Source organism: Papio anubis, chromosome 2, assembly GCF_008728515.1.
Source record: "Papio anubis isolate 15944 chromosome 2, Panubis1.0, whole genome shotgun sequence".
Classification (NCBI taxonomy): Eukaryota; Metazoa; Chordata; class Mammalia; order Primates; family Cercopithecidae; genus Papio; species Papio anubis.
In genome coordinates this window covers 20,425,456-20,430,404 of record NC_044977.1, presented here as the reverse complement: position 1 = coordinate 20,430,404, position 4,949 = coordinate 20,425,456, and positions in this window count along the sequence as shown.

Genomic DNA, 4,949 nt, shown 5'->3' with positions numbered 1-4,949 from the left:
TACACCTTAGACCCTGTGATATACAGAGGAGAGAGGGAAATTAATGATACTTTGTCTTTCAGAACTGCCTTACAGCCTTCCTCCCCAGAGAAAATGCCTTAATGACACTCTCCCAAACTGTTGCAAGCACCTTAAATTTATGCCACCCTCTGTCAGATAATTCTCACCACAATTTGATAACCATTCCCTTAACCTTACCAAAAAGACTGTTGGCAACATCAAAGGATGACCCCAACTCCTACACTTCCCACACCAAGCACCTGTCAACACCTCTGAATGTCTTCATCACTCCCATTCTCAGTCACTCTGGGGGGTAAACAAACGCCACTCAGCCAGTGGCATGGACAGACAGGACAGATAGGATGGGTTCCCCTCACACAGTCTTTCCAAAAACAACTAGCTTCAATATTTCTAACTTAACTAAGAACCCCAAGACTTACCAACTAGCCAGGAAGCCGCATTGAAAGAACTGCCATTTGTACTCCTTCCCCCAACCCCACTGATGTGGGTTCCCCTGAGGGTCCCAGCAATTGTTGACAGTCCTGGTCTTTCTATGGGAACCATGTGCATCCCCAATACCATCCTTCTTGAGAAGCCTGGCATTAACTTGCCTCCCTCCCGGAAACATAGTGGGCCAGGCCTGGTGGCTCATGCCTATAATCCCTGCACTCTGGGGGGCTGAGGAGGGAGAATTGCTTGAAGCTAGGAGTTCAAAACCAGCCTGGGCAACATAACAAGATCCCATCCCTACAAAAAATTAAAAATTAGCCTGGCATGGTGGCATTCACCTATAGTCCCAACTCTTCCAGAGGCTGAGGCAGAAGGGTTGCTTGAGCCCAGGAGGTTAAGGCTACAGTGAGCTATGACAGCACCACTGCACTCCAGCTTGGGCAACAGAGTGAGACCCTGTCTGTTAAAACAACAACAACAAAAACCATAGTGAGTTGCATCTTAGGAGTTGTCAGAAGAGACCTACTAGCATTTAAACAAACACTAACATCAGATTACACAACTTTCAGATCACCAAGGAGATCTCTTTAAAAAGTGAGACTACCCCGAGGCAGGAGAATCGCTTGAACCTGGGAGGCGAAGGTTGCAGTGAGCCGAGATCGCGCCACTGCACTCCAGCCTAGGCAACAGAGTAAGACACCATCTCAATAATAATAATAATAATAATAATAATAATAATAATAATAATAATAAAGTGAGACTACCTTGGTTACTTGGAGAAGCTTCCCAGAGGGCAAATAATGCATTACTTATGCACACCCTCCTGGGTGTTGTATACAATGGAAGTTGTATAATTAGAAATGATGGGCCAGGTACAGTGGCTCTGGTCTGCAATTCCAGCACTTTGGGAGGCTGCGGCAGGCAGATGGCTTGAGCTCAGGAGTTTCAGACCAGCCTGGGCAACATGGCAAAACCCCATCTCTACAAAAAAAATACAAAAAGTTATCCAAGCATGGTGGCACACACCTGTAGTCTCAGCTACTTGGGAGGCTGAAGTGAGAGCCCAGGAAGCAGAAGTTGCAGTGAGCTGAGATCACCCGACTCTGCACTCCAGCCTGGGCAACAGAATAAGACACTGTTTCAAAAAAAAAGATGTAAGACTTACTCCTTACTTTAAATGATGTCATCAATGACACCACTTTGGTCCTTAACGGCATTCAGCTCAGTCTCAACTCACTAGTCAGGATTGTTATAGATGATAGACTTTCTCTTTACACACCAAGTCAGAGTCTGTAACATCACTCATACATCCTGCTGAATCTAGATTAATGCTTTTGTGGGCCAGGTGGAAAGGTCAACACAGAAACCTAAAGAAAACGCCATTTGGCTTTCAAAGATAGATTCTGATGGTTTGTGGCATTTGGTCAGCTGGTTTAATCCAGGAGCCTGGGCAGTAAGGGAGGTAGATTTGAAGTCAATGTTCCGGGACTCCTGATATTTAGAGTCCTGTTGATGGTAGCCTTAATTAAATGCTGTATGGGATAAATTAAAGAGATTTGGTCCCAGCCCCTATTGGTCAGGTAAATCAGATTGGCTGATGGAGTGGCATATTCATAGGAAAATTTGCCCCAAGTGAAGATAGTATTATAAAAACAAGGGTCAATATGGTTAGGAGACAATTCACTGATACTTCAGGTTTCTACATATCTTATGAACAGAGACACAGAGAGCCTTTCTTTTAGACTATCAGCTCAAGAAGGTAGAGCAAACAGCCTTGGAAAATAAAGATAATGCCTCCTTCCAGAGGAGAGGGCATTTTTTTAAAAAATAAAGACAACTTCTTATTTCAGGGCAGAAGTTGGAAAGGTTTGCTTGCAAGCATTATAAAATATTGAAAGTTTCTAAGCTCAGAAATCTGCTGCATGTTTAGGCATCAACTGGCCCTCACCATGTCATCCTGTAGGATTTGGTGTTCTGGGAACCAGCGCAAATGCTGATAATCTGGCTACTGCTATGACTATGAATAATAAACCTCCTTTTGTCCCTGATGCAAGAGTCTCATGTCCTTTGTCATCATCCACAACACTGTGGTAGACTAGTCTGTTAGCTTCCATGTAGGGGAAAATCTCAGAACCTTCACAGTTCTTAACAGAAACACCATGGTCTATTAGCCATCACCACAGATCCCGGACAGCCAAGGCACTAAGGCTGGTACTCTGACCCTGCATCCCATTAAATAATTAAGTCCAGCTTATCCCCACCTGCACTCTCATATTCTGAAATCTTATCATTGCTTTTAGGGAGCCCAGCACTATGGCAGTATCTCCTGCCATACCTTGGCCTATAGTGGATGGTCCCCAGTGCTCAAAAACACCAAGTGCGTTACCCCTTTACTAATGAATTCCTTATTATTACAATGGATTCAGTTTACTCTGGGTTCTCTTGGGCAACATAATCAAGGGATGAGGTCTCTAGTCTCATATAATAAATCTACATCCCCCAAGCCCTCTGATCCTCCCTCCCTCAATAATCTGCCAAGGCAGATCTGGCATTTCCACCTTTTTTTCGTTTGTATTTTTTTAGAGACAGTGTATTGCTCTGCCACCCAGGCTACAGCACAGTGACACAATAACAGTGGCTCACAGCAGCATCGAACTCCTGGGCTCAAGTGATCCTCCCACCTCAGCCTCCCGAGTAGCTGGGACTACAAGTGCATACCACCTTGCCCAACTAAATTTTTTAAATTTTCTTGTAGATATGGAGTCTCATTATACTTTTCAGGCTGGTCTCAAACTCTTGACCTCAAGTAATCCTCCCAAAGTACTTGGATTGCAGGCATAAGCCACCACACCACCTCTTTTATTGTAAATCCTTATCATGCCCAAGCTTCAAGAAGTCATTCCAGCAGGCTTCTAGTACAGACCCCAAATGTCCTTTCCAGGTTACTTAATTCGGAGTCAGAAGAGAGTGCTACCATGTTGATAGATTCTTCCTTGTCTGGTCTTATATTTCACCACAAATACTCCAATATTCATATATGTTCTCCTGGTTCCTGCTGATTCATATTCGCTGGGTCCTCAAATTCTTTTGGAAAGCAAGATTTTTGATCTTGGTGAAGACTGTATTTCTCCTCTTAAGCTGTTGGTCTGTAGGCAGTGAGATATAGCATGAGCTAATCTCAAGAAGGAGGAACATCGCCCTGTAAAGCAGCCACCTGAGGGAGTTTTTCATGGTTACCAGGAAAATGAGACTAGTCTCCTCCAGAAGAGGGAAAGCAACTGCTTCTGCCAACCTTGAAGGGTTAGGGCACTTGCTCCCTTTTGCCATCAGAGAAGTCCCTGGGGCTGAAAGTGAAAAATACATATAGAGTGTTGGAAATGAGATGCTCTTCACCTAAGGTAAAGCTGCCCTCAGAAGGAGCTGTCTACTACAGTCGCAGCAGAAATCTGAAGTAGAATAAGAGGATATGACGCAAGGTATCAGCTACAGCCACCAAGCTAATATAAGGGGGAAATGGAGTAGGCAAAAATACTAAATTTAAAAGAAATTAATAAAGGAGAGAAAAGGGAACATATAACAAGTGAAGCAAATAGAAAGTACATAGTAATACGGTAAACTTAAACAACAATGTAGTAGTAATTACATTAAATGTAAATAAACCAAACACTTCAAATAAAAGACAGATTGTCAGAGTAGATAAAACACACACACATGCACACAAATGCATATACAGCTCTATGCTGTTTACCATAAAGGCACCTAAAATATGAAGATAAAGAAAGATTGTGTGTAAGTGGATGGAAAAATAAACACCATATGAACAGTAATCAGCAGAAGGCTAATATGGTTATATTTTAATACTAAACAAGATAGACTTTAATGCCAAAAACATTAATAGAAATAGAAATATTTCATAATGATTAAAAAGTTCAATGCACTAGGAAGATATGACAGCTCTAAGTTATATACACCTAATAAGTTATATACGCCTCAAACTATATGAAGCAAAAGTAGGCAGAAATACAAGAATAGCCAGGGGTGGTGGCTCAGGCCTGTAATCCCAGCACTTTGGGCGGCTGAGGTGGGCAGATCCCTTGAAGCCATGAATTTGAGACCAGCCTGGGCAACATGCGGGAAACCTTGTCTCTACAAAAAAAATACACAATTAGCCAGGCTGAGGTGAGCTGATCGCTTGAACCGGGGAGGTACAGGTTGCCATGAGCCAAGACCGTGCCTCTGCACTTCAGCCTCAGGAACAGAGTGAGACCCTGCCTCAAAAAAGAAAGAGAAGAAAGAAAAAGAAAGAAGAAAGAGAGAAAGAAAAAGAGAGAAAAAAGAAAGAGGAAAGAAAGAAAGAAGGAAGGAAGAAAGGAAGGAAAGAAAGAGAAAGAAAGAAAGAAAGAAAGAAAGAAAGAAAGAAAGAAAGAAAGAAAGAAAGAAAGAAAGAAAGAAAGAAAGAAAGAAAGAAAGAGAAAAGAGAGAGAGAAAGAAAATAAATT